Consider the following 18,636-nt stretch of genomic DNA (forward strand, 5'->3'; position numbering starts at 1 on the left):
TTTGTTCTCAGTAGCGTATCGTTTCCTTTGCTAAGCGAAATGACTTGAAAATGTGATTATTTTATTTTCAATCAGTTTGAACATTGGTGCAATTTTTAAATTGCTACGTGAAAGGGGAAGCAGTTATTTACTATTTATTCTGTCATTCAGTTTTTTTTTTTTTTTTCTCTTAACGACTCCCGGAACGGCAGAAGGTTATTGGGCGGAGTCAGACCCGGAATATAGGAGCCCATTTAAGATTCCTAAACAGTAATATCAAGTTTTCCTGGGGATTTTTATTTGAGAGTCCTTACAGATGTAGTTCACCAGAGCTAAATTATTATCGAACCTTGATACTCTGGATTTGAGGACATTCATTAATTTTTAAATTCAATCCTGATGTCAATATCAAGAAAATGAACCGTCAAATAGGTATCATGTTATGCTCTTGGACATCTTCATTTTCGGACTTTGCTCCTGTGAACTTCTTTTTATGAAGTTATATGAAAGACCTTACTTTGCCAAAACTATTCCAGAACCAAAAATGAGCATTTTTAATGCTTTCGGATCGGTGTCTCAATGTATGTTGTCTGTGTAACCTAGAGGAGACGTATAATCCATCTATAAAGTGGGTAAAAAGAATTCCACCTTCCTTTTACATTCTCTGTAATTCATATCCATGTACCGCCATGCGTTGAATAGTTATAGCCGTTTGTAATCGCTATATTGAATTTTAATTGCCATTTGTATGTAAAACATCTGTTTTCATTCTCTCCAATAAAGAGATTCTCTCCAATAAAGAGATTGGTGAGGCGTAACAGCTGGAAACTGCGTGAAGGTTGAGTAATGGTATTTTCCATGTTGTATCACCTATGAGTAATATCTCGCTGCCGTAGGCTGCAATCTGCTTCGCCTCACGTGAAAGCAGCGTGACGAAGAAGCAATACCTATCTAGAGGGCTCTGGAAGAAACCAAGAATCACGGTATTACATCAGATACACAAGCTTTCTTTTAAAAAAAATAAGTTCGAATAGATAGTTAATTCTTTTGAATTGCCTGATCGCACGACTTACGATATAAAAAACATTAATTTCATTTAATCTAAACTGCTACTATTCGGTCTACATCCTTTTACAAACTGTAGATAACAACCTCAAGATAAGAGATAGGAATGCTTCGTCTTTTGCCTGTCACGACATTCACAGAAAACACAGTGTCACAGCTTTGGTGCCCAGGCTTGACGAACATGTTATGCCCTGTGTAGCCATGTAATGGCAAGCAGTCGCGTAATGCCACGAATTACAAAACTGTGTCAACCGTTCAAACTATCCCAGGAAAACGATTTCGCCAAAAAGGCAAACCTCCTTAGGGAATCGTCGTTCGTCACCGGTCAACAGTAATAGAACCATCCGAACAGTGCCACAGAAAGTCGCGTGTAGCAATGTCACCTTAGCTTCGTACATAAGTGTGGACATAGGGAATGGGGACGCTGTATCTGCCTGTTGTCGAGTCCAGGTTATACCAGCTTCTTTACCTGTTTCCACGGTACTCATACAACAGTCCCCGTGTTTTCTACGACGTTCGTCTGAAAAGTTCAGTGAATGGCTTCGAAAAATAAAGAAAGAAGCAGCAAACGATTCTTGTGAAATCGCCCGAAGCATCCGTAGTCACTCGTTGTTGGCTACCCACATCATTACAGGAATGAGACCTGGTGCAACCAATACTGTCCGGAGACCAAGTGGCAGACAATGGCCTGGTGTTCATCGTCTTCACTGCCTCCCTCGGGTAGAAATTCACGATGGATCAAACCCTTTCTGTCGAGAAAAGCTCGGTGTAGACGATGACAACCATGTCATTGACTGTCAGTTGGTCTCCGGATTTAATTGGTTACACCAGGTCTCATCTCCTGTAATGATGTGGATATCCAACAACGAGTGACTACGGGTGCTTCAGGCGTGCCACAAGAAACGTTTACCGACAGTTTCCAACAGTTCTACAACAAAAATGTATCGTAGCTGCTGATAATTACTTTGAAGGCCGGTCAAAGTACTTTGTTTCCAACTCCTGTTTTCTTTATTTTATGGGACCATTTACCAAACTTTTTAGAAGCACCTTGTATATTTCTCTACTGCTTGTAAGCTCCCGTTACTTTTGTCCAAGGGATCGCTTAGTTCACAGACGACTTTGGGAGCAACGATGGTACGCTATTCCAAGGAAAACAGTCTTGGTCCCTTGCAGACACTGGATCAGCATCAGACACCTTAACGGACTGTACCATCACTTACTCTCAGTTCCTCTGCACCGATATGGGCAAAGTTTCTCTTTTTCAGGTTTACATAGTTGGCAAACATCTTTAGGACTTGCTTAGACATAATGTTTTTGGTCTAGCAATAGTGTCTTGAACTTCTCAGAAGTCCTATATTTCACATTCAACTGCAGCAACTGAAAACGTTTTGAAAACTTCCGCTGTAAGCAGTAATCCTCGTTCTGCACTGTTCCCTCAAAGAAGGCAGAGGAACGCCAGAGGTTCAGGGCACTTTCTTACCCTTGGCGTGAAAAACTACCCCTAAAGATGAAAGACTCTACAATTACGAATGGCGTGAGGATGCAGAAAGCAGTAGAAAGCACTGAATTAAAGACATGTAGTGCATGTTCAGACAAAACACAGAATTATAACTGAAAAATTCCCATTAGTCGCCGTTGCTTCATCCAGGATCGCCAAGCGTGAGGTGACCACGAGAAAAGGACCAGGTGACCGAGGGGTGAAGAACCAAGGAAATGATTACAATAAATGAAATCTAGAGTTTGCTTTTGTTCTACAATATTACTTTCATTGCTAACCGGTTTTCGGCTTACAAGGCCATCTTCAGGCATTTAACGAGTATTATCACCAAAGAAGATACAATGTTTGCAAATAACATTGGAAGAGAAGTAACACGTCTAGCCTGAAGTAGAAACATACAGAAAGTAACATCTTTGACAGAGTGGTGGTAATGCAATGAAAAAGTAAAAATTGAACAGTACAATGCAGTAGACAGGAAAACCTTTAACACAAAATAGGAATAGCTTCTATTAATAAACAAAACTAATAAAATAAAATAAAGTTAGTACTAGACAAGGCTACATCAGGAGGTATGAAACATGGAGAGTGTTACACAAAGCAATTAAAAGAAGAGACAGTTATCAGTGTAATTACAGAATACAAAAGGACCTAATCAATATCAGTAAGATAAACAAAAGTAAATAAATGCAGGAAAATGGAGGGCTTTTGAGGGAACCTACAGTAAATGCAATCTTTGAGAGTCTGGTGGAACTGCATTTTAACATTAACATTATAATCGAAACAATGGCTGTGTAACAGTTTCCATTAAATAAATATCAACAATATTTGGTGAGACAATTACAAGGGGTGTGAAACATGGACAGTAATACAAGTAGCAGTTAAAAGAAAGCCTTAACTATTGAAACTACAGTCTATATAGATTACAAAGACAACTTCAACAAAATAAAAGAACTTAATGAATACAGGAAAATGGTAATACGTAGGAAAAGACAGCGTGGGAAGTAATGAACAACGGAGATGATTATATGAAGTTTACGAGAGAGGAAGTATTGAGCTGTGTGTGGTCATTTAGGAGTAAATCTGAACTGTGAGTAAGATGATTGTTGATTTCCAGGGCTTCCTGCAGGTTGAGTTTATGGCCTTTGTTTGCTAGGTGAAGTCCACGCGACACTGGCTGATGGTTGTGACCCTCACTAAGTACATGGTCATGAAATGCAGAGTCTGAATTGTGCAACCTCCAGATGCGTTCATTTACAGCCAGCCTAGGTGCTATGTCTCTGCCTGACTCACAAATGTATAATTTGTCACAATCAGAACATGCGATTTTGTGTACCCCACTGTTGGCTAACAACTGGACCTTATCTTTACTATTAAAAACACACTGGGCTGTAGTGTTCCTGACATAGCAGGAAAGCCTATACTTGCAGGATTTCAGTGCTTTGGCTACAATCTGTGATACCTCACCTAGAAATGGTAGCGTACACCATTTCTTGCAGACAGTGGTTGGAGAAGCAGGTGGGCCATAGAGGAGGGGTATAATTTTCAGTTTTTTTTTCCTGTGCAAGATGTGGTCAATAAGAACTGGATTGTAGCCACTGGCTGTGGCAATAAATTTTATTGTACCTAACTCTGCTTTAAAATCATCTCTGGACATGGGGATAGATGTGAGACGTTGTATTATTGAGTGGAAAGCTGCATGTTTGTATGCTATGGGGTGTTGTGAGCAACAAGGTATTACTGTGTCTGTACTTTTTCAAAAATGTGTTGAGTTTTCTTGTAGTACCAGTCCACATACAAAGGACATCATCTACATATGCTGCAAGTACAGGCTTTCCTACTAGGTCAGGAACACTACAGCCCAGTGTGTTTTTAATAGTAAACATAAGGTCCAGTTGTTAGCCAACAGTGGGATACACAAAATCACATGTTTTAATTGTGACAAATTTTACATTGGTCAGTCAGGCAGAGACATAGCAACTAGGCTGGCTGAAAATAAACACAACTGGAGGTTGCAGAATTCAGACTCTGCATTTGCTGAGCATGTACTGAGTGAGGGTCACAACCACCAGCCAGTGTCCCATGTACTTCACCTAGCCAACATAGACGATAAACTCAACCTGCAGCAAGCCCAGGAAATTAACAAACATCTTGCTCACAGTCCAGATTTAATCCTAAATGACCAGAAACAACTCAACACGTCCCCTCTCCTAAATTTCATTTGATCATCTCTGTTGTTCATTACTTCCCACACTGTCTCTTCCTACATGTTAACATTTTCCTGTATTCATTAAGTTTTTTTGTTTCGTTGAAGTTGTCTCTGTATTCCATATAGACTGTGGTTTCAATAGTTAAGGCTTTCTTTCAACTGGTACTTGTATTACTGTCTATATTTCAAGCCCCTTGTAGTTGTCTCACCAAATATTGTACATATTTTACTTTGTTCATTTATTTAATGGAAACTGTTACACCGGCAGTGGTGGCGGAGCGGTTGTAGGCGCTACAGTCTGGAACCGCGCGACCACTACGGTCGCAGGTTCGAATCTTGCCTCGGGCATGGATGTGTGTGATGTCCTAAGGTTAGTTAGGTTTAAGTAGTTCCAAGTTCTAGAGGACTGATGACCTCAAAAGTAAAGTCTCATAGTGCTCAAAGCCATTTGAACCATTTTTGAAACTGTTACACAGCCATTGTTTTGATTAGAATGTTAATGTTAAAATGCAGTTCCACCACACTCTCAAAGATTGCATTTACTGTAGGTTCCCTCAAACACCTCCATTTTCCTACATTTTTTTATTTCTGTTTATCTTATTGATATTGCTTAAGATCCTTATTTATTTTGTAGTTACATTGATAATTGTCTCTTCCTTTAATTGGTTTGTGTATCACTCTCGATGTTTCATACCTCCTGATGTAGCTTTGTCTAGTAATAGTTTTACTTTTTTTATTAGTTTTGTTTATTAATAGAAACTGTTATGTAGGCATGCTATTCCTATTTTGTGTTAAAGGTTTTCCTCTCAACTCCATTGTTATTTATGTACTGTTCAATTTTCAGTTTTTCATTGCATTACCACCACATTGTCAAAGTGTATGTTTCTACTTCAGTCTAGACGCGTTACTTCTCTTCCAATGTTGTTAGCAAACATTGTAACTTCTTTGGTGATAATACACAGTAAATGTCTGAAGATGGTCTTGTAAGCTGAAAACCGGTTAGCAATAAAAGTAATATTGTAGGAAAAAACTGGTGCTTTTCATTTATTATAATGTTGTTCTACCAAGAACCGACTGAAGATTCTGTTAACACAAAATGTTTACATCTTACTAGACGCAACACGCAACATGAGAATTCTGAGTGTGCTAGGGAAACTAAAAAATCGCAAAAGGAAATTTCAAGGGTTGAATTTAAGCGTTAGCATCTTAATACATTGAAATAGAATGAATATAAAGACATCTGATCAGAAGAATATGATATCAATAGAAACAATAATACTACTGGCCATTAAAATTGCTACGCCAAGAAGAAATGCAGATTATATACGGGTATTCACTGGACAAATATATTATACTAGAACTGACATGTGATTACATTTTTACGCAATTTGGGTGCACAGATCATGAGAAATCAGTACCCAGAACAACCACCTCTGGCCGTAATAACGTCCTTGATACGCTAGGGCATTGAGTCAGACAAAGCTTGGATGGCGTGTACAAGTACAGCTGCCGATGCAGCTTCTACACGATACCATAGTTCATCAAGAGTAATAACTGCAGTATTGTGACGAGCCAGTTCTATGGCCACCACTGACCAAACGTTTCCAATTGGTGAGAGATCTGGAGAATGTACTGGCCAGGGCAGCAGTCGAACATTTACTGTGTCCAGAAAGGCCCGTATAGGATCTTCAACATGCAGTCGTGCATTATCCTGTTGAAACGTAGGGTTTCGCAGGGATCGAATAAAGGTTAGAGCCACGGGTCGTAACACATTTGAAATATAACGTCCACTGTTGAAAGTGCCGTCAATGCTCACAAGAGGTGACCGAGACGTGTAGCCAATGGCACCTCATACCATCACGACGGGTGATACACCAGTATGGCGATGACGAATACACGCTTCCAATGTGCATTCACCACGATGTCGCCAAACACGGATGCGACCATCATGATGCTGTAAACAGAACCTGGATTCATCCGAAAAAATGACGTTTGCCATTCGTGCACTCAGTAAACTTCGTCGCTGAGTAAACGATCGCAGGCGCTCATGTCTGTGATGCAGCGTCAACAGTAACCGCAGCCATGGTCTCCGTTCTGATAGTCCATGCTGCTGAAAACATCGTCGAACTGATCGTGCAGATGGTTGTTGTCTTGCAAAAGTGCCCATCTGTTGACTCTGGGATCGAGAAGTGGCTGCACGATACGTTACAGCCATGCAGATAAGATACCTGTCATCTCGAATGCTAGTGATACAAAGCCGTTGGAATCCAGCACGGCGTTCCATATTACCCTCCTGAACCCACCGATTCCATATTCTGCTAACAGTCACTGGATCTCGACCAACGCGAGCAGAAGTGTCGCGATACGATAAACCGCAATCACGATAGGTTACAATCCGACCTTTATGAAAGTCGGAAACGTGATGGTACGCATTTCTCCTCCTTCCACGAGGCATCACAACAACGTTTCACCAGACAACGCCGGTCAACTGCTGTTTGTGTATGAGAAATCGGTTCCTCATGTCAGCACGTTATAGGTATCGCCACCGGCGCCAACCTTGTGTGAATGCTCTGAAAAGCTAATCAGTTGCATATCACAGCATCTTCTTCCTGACGGTTAAATTTCGCGTCTGTAGCACATCATCTTCGTGGTGTAGCAATTTTAATGGCCAGTAGTGTATAATGGTAATTCAAAGTTACGGGTGATTACATATACATTGTCCAGTCACATGAATTTAATCACCGGCCAAAAGCCCAAATAACCGCCTTTTACATCGCGGACCGCTGCGAGACGTCAGGAAGAGAGTGAGGTTCTGAAAGGCTTCGACAGGAATGAGGAGCCATGCCGACTCCAGTGTAGCAACGAGCTGTACTAGGTTTCTCGGTTGAGAACCCACAGCGTGTACAGCCCAGTTGAGGTGGTCCCACAGACTCTCGGATGCGTTTAATTAGGGGAATCTGGTGTCCACAACGGTACAGTACATACTTACTGGTACTTTTCGAACAACTCATGTACACTGCAATCTGTATAACACTTTACATTGTCCTGCTGGTATATGCCATAGTGCTGTGGAGAAACATACTGCATGTTGGGATGGAGATGGTCCCCAAGAACAGATCCATACTTTTGCTGATCTTCCAGCCTTCCAGAACGTCACGGAAGCATTCCCACACAATAACTCTCCCTCCCGCCTTCCTGGACCTTCCAAAGAATGTTACAGAGTGTTTGCTTTCACGCCTTTGCACGCCATACACGTCAACGGCCATCTGTCCTATGGAGCGTAAAACTTGATCCATACGAAAAGGTCAACTGTCGCCACACAGTGAACGTTCAGTTGCAGTATTGGCGTGCAAATTCCAGCTTTCGTCTCTGATGAACAGCGATGAGCATTGCTGAATGAACTAGGTACCTGCTGCAGCGCTGACTGAACAATGGTTGAAGATACACTGCCGGTAGCTCTTTTGTCCCTCTGTGCGATCAGTTGCCCGTGGAAAACGGAAAATCGGGTTCGAGTCCAGATCTGGCACAAATTTACGAGGGCTATTCGAAAACTAAGGAACGACAGGTCGCGAAATGGAAATCACAGTGAAAATCAAAACTGCTTTATTTGCAATAGTTAGCTACAACTTCCAGCTACTTATCTCCATAGTCGCCGATCCGACTTACACCTTTGTCGTAGAGCTGTACCAGCTTTCCAATACCCTCGTTATAGAAGGCAGCTGCCAGTGATTTCATCCAGTTCTCTATGTTGGCCTACAGCTCGTAGTCTGTGCCAAAATGTTGTCTTCATAGCCAGCGGTTCATGGAGCAGAGTTGAAACTAAGCGGGAGACAATTACTGGCTGTATTGTGGGTAATCAAACATTTCCAATTGAAAACGATGCAGGAGCATCTTCTTTGCCCCTGCAGAATTGTTTTGAAGAAGAAACCGCACGACAGTTATGTACTGTCAGCTGCATACCTTCAGGTGAAATTTCTCATTTCCAATTGAAAACGATGCAGGAGCATCTTCTTTGCCCCTGCAGAATTGTCTTGAAGAAGAAACCGCACGACAGTTATGTACTGTCAGCTGCATACCTTCAGGTGAAATTTCTCACCAGGCCGTCCTACTTGGCGGGAGACGCTATTATTCTAAGTATCTTCATGTGCTCCCTGTGTCCTCAGAACTAAAAAGAAAGACGGAATGTGATCGACGGCCATACTAGAGACATTGCCCAACACACCTGTGCAAAACTTCATTTGATTTTCACTGTGGTTTCCATTTCGCAACCGATCGTTCCTTACTTTCCGAATAACCCTCGTACGTTGTCGTCATTCCATTAAACACCAGGTGGTAGTTCATATTCAAATGCGAATAGTTCACGTAACACTAACTCACGCTAGTGGTTGTTCTATTACAGAGAATTGCAATGCTATCCTCTGGATACCATTTGCAAATCTCCTCTCAAAAGGACAGGATTAACAACTGCTACTACTAATCTTTGACCATAACCTCGCACTTCAATCTCGGGCGTATAACACATAGAACGCAACGAACATTTGCTACTTACTAATGTCCCATCATACTCCTGAACTTCAGTCGAGGTCACATAACGCACGGAAAGGACGAGTGAAAGAAAAACTATGGCAGGCCTTGAGTAACCTGCACGCCTAGAAGGTCTTGTTTACAGATTGGACTTGTGGAGTACAATATAGAAGGTCTGTAATAAGACAAGGCACCACCACAAAAGAGAAGTTGGAGACTACTCATTTCGTTCGCGTGACTCAGTGTTCAGAAAATGATTTCAATCTCATCCAGTTCTCGTGCAAATAGAACAGCATGTGACTTTGTGCAAGCTACTAAGCAAAATTGAAATAACAGTTTACGATTAATATCATCACTATCCTCTCACATTAAAATCCAAGAAGTTAGCAGAACCACCCTGCATATGACAAAAAAAGCACAACTGCTAGTGACAGACTAAATAAGAAATGAAGAAGTAGAATTGTCGACGGAGGAGATATAACGTTTACATGGAGAGATCGACGTGACTCTAGGGGCATATGCGATGTTTCATCACCAGCTATCAAGGAACTTTAGGTGATCCCTCCGTCAATGTAACGAAAACACCTCTCCCGATATTACTACTGATAATTGTTAGATAATTCCAAATCGATGATTTATTGTGGTACAATTATAGATGTCTGGATCGCATGGCACATTAATTCTCAAGAATACAACACAAAGCTGACATCTTTTTTTCTGTACTCTCACAATTTAGAAATATATTCGTTGCCGTTGGGTTAGGTATCATACGCTTCTGTTCGTTTCTGTTGCTCAGTGTCGCAAACGCAACGCAGATATATCAGTTGCCTAACATTTTCTGCTTCTCTGTACTTCAGTAAGCTTGTATCTTTTCACTACATCCATTTTTATTTTCAGTTGCTTCTCGCTTGTGTTATAGCTTCCAACTACTTCTGCTATAACATTTTATTCAAGAACAATAATTTCCTGCTTTCCAATCTCCTTCCTTTTTCCTAAAGCTTTACAGATCCTTTTCTCAGTGGTAATTAAGCATTCTAGAGAGTATTGTCAGAGGTATTGTGAAACACTCACCTGAAGATGAAGTGAATGGCTGTCAGCAGAAATATCGTGGCAAGATGTCGACGTCATCCAGCTGCAAGCTGACAATCGTTCAGCCACTGTCAGTTAATTATTGTGAGAGCATCACAGATAGGAACACAGCAGTGTGAATGTTAGCAAGCTGCAGTTCCAATCAGTAAAAGTTTCTCAGTATCAGAAGAGTTCCTATATACGTTTAGGCTTACACGTGACGCTTCAGAATTTCAGGAAAATCACATTGAAATTCAATTCGTAGCTCCGCTGGAAACTTTGTATTTCAGTATCTTCAGTAGCGACTGGGATCGTCTTTGATAACACGAGTGATGAACCAAGTAAGCATACGAGGGGCGTTTGAAAAGTCCTTGCAAAAGTAAAAACTACTTACGTGTTTGGGATAAATCTTTTTATTTTTCGACATAGTCTCCTTTAGACTTATACACTTCGTCCAACGCTGTTCCAATTTGTTGATACCTTCCGAGTAACAGGTATTGCGCAAGTCTGCAAAATAGTCATTAGTTGCTGCAATCACCTCCTCGTTTGAATAAAATCTTTGTCCCGCCAGTCATTTCTTCAAATTGGGGAACAAACAGTAGTCCGAGGGAGCCAAGTCTGCAGAATAAGGGGGATGTGAAACGAATTGGAATCCTATTTCCATTACTTTTGCGACCACAACTGCTTAGGTGTGAGCTGGTGCGTTGTCGTGATGGAAAAGAACCTCTTTGCGGTCCAATCGCCGGCGTTTTTCTTGCAGCTCGGTTTTAAGACGGTCCAACAACGATGAATAATATGCACCTGTAATAGCTTTACTCTTCTTCAGATAGTCGATGAGGATTATCCCTTGTGAAACCCAAAAGACAGTCACCATATCCTTACCGGCCGAAAGACTGGTCTTCGCCTTTTTTGGTGCAGATTATCCCTTGGTGACCCATTGTTTAGATTGTTGTTTGGTCTTACGAGTATAGGAATATATCCATGTTTCATCCATAGTGACTAAACGACGCTTTAAGTCCTGCAGATCCTTCCTTAACACCTGCAGACAACCCTTGCAACACTTCAGACGATTCCGTTTTTGGTCAAGCGTGAGCAATTGCGGAACCCATCTTGCGGATAGCTTTCTCATGTCCAAATGTGTATGCAAAATATTATGTATCCGTTCATTCGAGATGCCCACAGCACTGGCAATCTTACACACCTTAACTCTTGTGTCATCCATCACTATATCATGGATTTTATCAATGATGTATGGAGTCGTAACCTCCACATGGCGTCCAGAAATCACTTGTTCACGTATGTCCACTCCGAAAATTTTGAAACCACTTATAAACTGTTCTAATGGAAGGTGCAGAGTCACCGTAATGCTTATGAAGCTTCTCTTTAGTCTCCTGGGCCGTTTTGTCTTTCATAAAGTAATGTTTCATCACCACACAATATTCTCTTTCTTCCATTTTTTGACAATAAGTCGACTTCCTTGACTCACGCGAATGCCAAACACAAAGAAATAGACCAATATGGCTGAAACTTGGTGTAATTTCCAAAGATGCTACTAACTAATGTAAGGTGTCAGGCAAATCCAACACCTTCCATGAAAACCCTGACATGATAAGCAAATCCAGTAGTATGTCACATAGCTCCGAATAAATCGTGACACTAAATTAACCAAAGTAATACGAGTAACGAATGAGCAAATGGAATACCACAGACTAACACAAGAATGCCTAAATGCATGTCGTACCTTCCCACCGTGAGGCAGACGCAGTTCCGAGGGGAGAAACGAGGACAGAAGCCGAGAGCAGAACCGTGTTAAGCTAGAAGGCCCTACGATAACGGACGGAGTGGACACCCGCGTCGCTAGCCTACCGCTAAGTCTACCACCCGCAAGTTTTAGCGTGAGGTAAAGCGTCTCAGGTACGTCAAGGACCACCCCCCAGCCCATGTTAAAAGCTAGAGCCCTCCAGAAGAACAGTATAGATCTTACGATAACGCTAAAAGGACCACACCAGCTGCAGGTTTTAGCGTGAGACTTTTTAGCGTCTCTGTTACGTTGCAAACTTTAAAAATATTGCCCCACCACGAAAAGTATAACATTTCTCATTGGATAGACAGAATTTTTGTATGCGGAGCTTAAGGTTAACATTGAGACCCTGACTGGTCAGATGAAAACATAGCCAGATAGTTTTTTTAAACTATCTTCGGTAAATTGTAGTACGTAGAAGTTAGGAGAGTTGGTTCCGAGACGGCGAGCTGGATGGCTGCTGCGCCGGCCGCTGCCGCCCTGACGCTCCTTAAATACCGACAAGGTAATGAACGCACGCGATGCCGCATTTTTGAGCACATAAGGCTTCACTCAGAACTGCAGAGGTCTCATCTGTTGCACCCCCTTTTTGCGTAATACTAGTGTCGATCGTTAATTAAAATTCATGGTGTTCACATTTGCCACTTGAAGAACAGATCTGAAACGCGATGATTTTTCCTTTATATAGTTATTGAGAAGCCACATCGGCCACTGTAATTTACGACAAGTTAGATAAGTAATTACAGATAATTGAGGGTCACTGTAGACCATTTTGATAGTTTTCTCTTTTGTGAAACTTAAATTAAACCTAGATTATAGATGCGATATGGCATAGGTCATCCTTCGATCTATTGTAGAACTTGGAAACCATTTAGGGAATATTCGTTCACATTTTTGTTGAACGCAGTTGGTTTTTACCATCCTGTATTAAAATATTTCCTTTTATCAATAGTGCAATTTATAAACGATGTTTTGTGAGTAGAATAAAATTTCCAATGGTAAACTTAACTGCTTTTTCGACGTTATTTTACCAGCTAGCTAAAAATAGGAAAGCCTTGAACCCTTTCCACTAAATTTAGTTAGTATTAAGATTCTTTTACAGGGAGTGCAGGGGAGCTGACGCTGAGATCATTTAGTATTTAGTTATATCATCGCTAGTCTCACTGAACTCTTCTGAATTCTACATGTCATGTGTGGTCTGGCGTCTCCTTACCAGCAACAGGTCCCAGGTTCAAACTAGTTAATTCCCTAAAAAACACGCTCAGAGCGTCGTTGCTCGAAAGTGGTAGGGAGACACGATATAGAACAAACAGACACCACCATGAATGTTTAGACTAAATATGACGTCGATACGCGCCTGTGGTGCCATCTTTCGGACTTTGCACGGACTTTTCTAACGCCCCTCGTAACACTTCCACTTGTGAATCAAGAAACATGGGTGTTGTTGTTCTGGCCTTCAGTCCGAAGACTTGTTTGATGCAGCTGTCCTCGCTACTCTACCTTCTCCAAGCCTCTTCATGCCTTTATATCTACTGCAACCTACATCCATTTGTACTGAACCCACTTGCTCTGTGCCGTTATGTACGACTTCGTACACAATGGTAAGGAGACATTGGCTACAGAGTGGTGAGGCAACTGTCATCATAGGGGAGCTGGAGGAGCAGAAGTGGTTGGCGAACAAGTTAAGGGGGTGGGGATGGGGGGGGGGGGGGGGGGTAGGACGTCAAACGGGCCGACTTGGAGCAGGAGAGGCACCACAGGACATTTTATTTTCTACTGTTTATACTTTCACAAATAAATTCATATAACTTTGTCAGCATGACCAGGAACGATTCAGGATTCACACTCATAGTAGTGGAAGTGCGAAAACACAACAAAATAAATTTTTTTAGGTATGAAATTTCATCATTTTTTCACTTACTGTTGGCTGCATTTGTTGCTATAGGTACATTTTTCTTCACAAGTAAGAGAGGGTCTTTGATGAATTTTGCACAGCATACAAACCATACTTACAGGTGAATGAAATTCTAGAATTTTCCAAATCTATTAAAAACTGTAGTAAAAATTGAGATAATTAACTACAAAATTTGATTTTTTTTCTAAACATAAAGTTTAAAATGTAACAGCTCAGACGTTTTTTCATAAATTAAATATTCTAGAGTTTCAGACAATTGTAAGTATGGTTTGTATGCTGTGGAAAATTCATCGAACAGTCTCTCTTACTTATGAAGAAAAGTGTACCTATAGCAACAAATGCAGCCAATAGTAAGTGAAAAATGATGAAATTTCATACCTAAAAAAATTATTTTGTTATGTTTTTGAACTTCCATTGCTACGACTGTGAATCCTGAATCCTTCCTGGTCATGCTGACAAAGTTATATGAATTTACTTGTAAAAGTATAGACAGTGGAAATTAAAATGTCCTGTGGTGCCTCTCCTACACCAATTCGGCCCGTTTGACGTCCTACTACCCTTAACAGAACAAACAGAAGATTTACTTAACCCATATTTCCCCAAGTGTGCGAAGACTCATCACAAATAATGCAGCAGGAGATAAGTACAGCTATTACAACAACTATGAGGCTTGAATGATGGCATCACAGTGAAGAGACTCCAAGTGGGGTGAAAGGCTGCCTCCGGCCGTCCTATATCGTGACAGCGGGGAGCGGTTGTGGTCCAGGGTCACTGAAGGCGTGGCTCAGCAGGAGTGCACCATTGGGTCTTCCCTGTGGGACCGCCATTGGCGTTAGAGAGAAACTTGCAGTTCCGTTGCCAACTTCGAGATGCCTGTAAGTGGTATCGATACGTGATACCACATATGCCAACCGTGGTCTCCCTCTATAATTTTGACCCCACACACTTCAATCCCTTGCCAACTGACCATTCCTCAATGCCTCAAGATGTGTCCTATCTACCGGACCCTTCTTGAACTCAAATTGTGCCACAAATTTATCTTACTTCCAAATTAGATTCAGTATATTCTCATTAGTTATTCAGTCTACCCACTTAAGTTCACCATTCTTCGGTAGCACTTTATTGTAAAAGCTACTGTTCTCTTGTTGTCTGAATGTTTCATAGTTCACGTACGAGGCTGCTGTCCAAACACGTCCAGAAAAGACTTCCTAATGCTTAAATTTGTATTCAGTGTCACGAAGTTTCTTTTTTGGAAATGATTTTCTTGCTATTACCAGTCTGCGTTTATGTTCTTCCATCATCTGCCATAAGTCAATTTCTTGCTCCCAAAATAATAGAGCTCATAGACACTTTTTGTGACATTTCCTAATCTAATTTCATCATCATCACTTGATTTAATTTGACTATATTCCTTTCCCTTTTTTTACTTTTAATGTTCATCTTGCATTTTATTCTCAAAACACCAATCCATTCCATACAACTGCTCTTCCAAGTCATTTTCCATCGCTGATAAAACTACCAGGAAACCTGAAAGATTCTATTTCTTCTCTGTGAATTTTAATTCCCTTCGGAAACTTTTTCTTGGTTTCCTGCACTGCTTGTTCGATGTACAGATCAATCTGTGTCGAGGATAGGCTACTAATTTTCTTCACTCCATTCTCAATTAATGCTTTCCTTCGACTTTTATAAAAACATTCTGATTTCTGCACGAACTGAAGAGAACTTTTCGCTCTTAGTAATTTTCCAGCTACTTTTATAATTTCCTAGAGTGTATTCCACTCAACACTGCCAAAAGCTTCCTTCAAATTCACAGAGGCAGTTTACCTTTCTTCAACTTATCTTCTTATATACGATGTAGGGTCATTATTGTCTCACTTGCTCCCAAACTTGCGTTCTACCAGTTTTCTCCGTTCTGCAGCAGACAGTTCGTGTCAGTATTTCTCAACCATGATTTATCAGGTTGTCAGCACTTGACTTGTTTGGAACTGGAATTATTTCATTCAAGTCTGAGAGTATTTCGCCTATTTCACATATCTTACATACCAGGTAGAATAGTTGTGTCATGTGTAGGAATTCTGAGGGAATTACGTCTTTTCCGTGTCCACGGGACTTCTTTGGTATTTCAGTTCCATGTCAAATTCTTCGCACAATATTGTATCTCACCTCTAATTTTCAACTGCTTTCCCTCCACTTTCTCTAATAGTGCCCTCAAGCTCCTTTTCCTTGTACAGCCCTTCTACGTATAAATCCTTCCTTTCAGCTTTACCTTCATCGTTTGGTACAGCTTTATCAGCCGAGCTCCTAATATTTACGCAACTTTTCTTGTCTCCAAGGATCCCTTTAATTTTCCTTTCCCACTGTCATGCATGTTTCTACAACCTTGAATTTCTCTACCAATGATCCCTATTTTGCTGTTTTGCATTTTGTGTCAAACTACGTTTTAGACGTCTATATTTCCTTCTTTTCTTTTTTAATTCATTGCTGTGTGTTTATAGTTTCACCTTTCGTCATTTAAATCAAGTGTATCCTGTACTACTCAAGTGTGTCTACTGGGCCTTGTCTTTATGTCCACTTGATCATATGCTCCCGTAACTATTTCGTGTCTCAAAGGTACCCATTCGTCTTTTGTTGTGTTCCATTCTCCTCCTTGAGTCCACTGTTGCCTATTGCTCCTTCAGTTCTTTCACTTTGTCGGGATAATATCTCCTTATTTTCCTACTGTTCTGCAATTTAGTTAGTTTTAATTTGTAGTTCGTAACCGATAACATACTGCCAGAGTCCATATCTGCCCCTAAAAATATTTTACAGTGTAATATCTGGTTCCTAAACCTCTGTCTTACCATTATATAATCTATCCTAAATGTTCCAATGTCCAGGATCTCTTTTACGTACATAGTTTGTTTTACGATTCGTAAACCATTCCTTAGCAATTATTGGATTCCGCTCTATGCAGTATTCTACCTGACGATTTCCCCTTTCATTTCTTTCTTCAAGACCACGTTCCACTATTTTCCTTCTCCCTCGTTTCCTGCTATTCAATTCCAGTCCCCCATCACAATTGCATTATCTATTCCTAAACTATCAGAATAATTTTTTTATCTAATCACACATTCTCTTCATCATCTGTGGAGCTACTAATCTTGTATAACTGTGTGAATGTTAGCTTCTTGTATATCCTGGCTACAATAATGTGTCCACCGTGTTGTTCATAGTGGCTCACGACCCATCGCATTTTCTTATTCATTATTAGGCCTACACTTAATTACCTCTACATGTTTTTGTATGTATAACCCTGTATTCATCTGACCAAATGTACTGTCCTTCCTGCAACCGCTCTTTACTGATTCCCACTGTAGCCTCAATCTATTATTTTTTTTAGATTCTTTAACTTATCTACTATGTTAAGGGATGCAACAGTCAAAACCCCAACTCGTATTGCAACATTTTGTTTTCCCTGATGGCAACAACTTCCTCAACAGTCACTCTTGCCTCTCTCCCCCAGCTCTGCATTCTCACAGAGGTCAGATTGAAGGCACATATTACATGCATAATATTTTATACATTTTTACATCATTAATCTACACAGTAGAGATACATGCCACCGGTAAATGTAAGGAACGTAGTTTCTCCTTACTTCCAGCCTTCCGCAGTACAATATTGATAGTCCAAGTTGCCTACTGTTAAATTGTAAAATCATTCAATCATCCATACAATTGCCTTTGTAGTTACTGAAACGCTGCTGCCTCTTTTCAGGAATCACTTCTCCAATGGTATATTAAAGTCAATGATAGATTTTTCTATACTCTATCAAGAATTTTATATCCTGAGAAGAAGTCAGCTATCAGGATATTCGGTGCTACATCCTCATTCCGAGACAATGAATGCGCTGTCTAAAGCTTAACATCTAATGCTGATTTCTACATAGCTACTTACGGAATTTGACGTGTTTTAAATATGACTACTTTATCGATTTTCCAGTTAGTGGTCAAGCAGTGATATTGGTCGATTTAATACTTTAGCCACAGTTACTTTTAACAGCATTTCAACAATCAGTTTTGTATTAATATTTCGATTATTACATTAAAATTTTTATAATTAGTCGTAAGGGTAGGGAGCCCTTAAAATATCGTGGGAAAGAATTACAGAGATTTTAATAACAATTTGACTTCATCTTGATAAGACTGTCAGACTTTCACCCACAGTCGCTGGAATACTTTATTAAGTAGCTCCCTAACCTAGTTTATTACAAATTATTAATATATAATCACAAATTTCATATTTTACATGTTAATAACGACTCATCGCCCTTACATGATAGACAAGTAAAATTAATATGTAAATGGAAATAACTGTGGCAGAACACGAAGAAAGTGTTTCCTTTTCGGTTTTATAGTCATGTTCTCACAAAGAATGACGGAGAACTCACAGAGTGTTACACCTGAAATTATTTCTAATCTACTCCCAAAAAGATCTTCCCTTTTGACCTGAAAAAGAAACTTGTACAAGCACACGTACTTCCAGTTACTGAATACAGCGATGTTATCGAGCATAAGTCTTTCTGAGGAAAGTCCACGGGCCTG

The sequence above is a fragment of the Schistocerca gregaria genome, chromosome 1, assembly GCF_023897955.1.
Source record: "Schistocerca gregaria isolate iqSchGreg1 chromosome 1, iqSchGreg1.2, whole genome shotgun sequence".
NCBI lineage: Eukaryota > Metazoa > Arthropoda > Insecta > Orthoptera > Acrididae > Schistocerca > Schistocerca gregaria.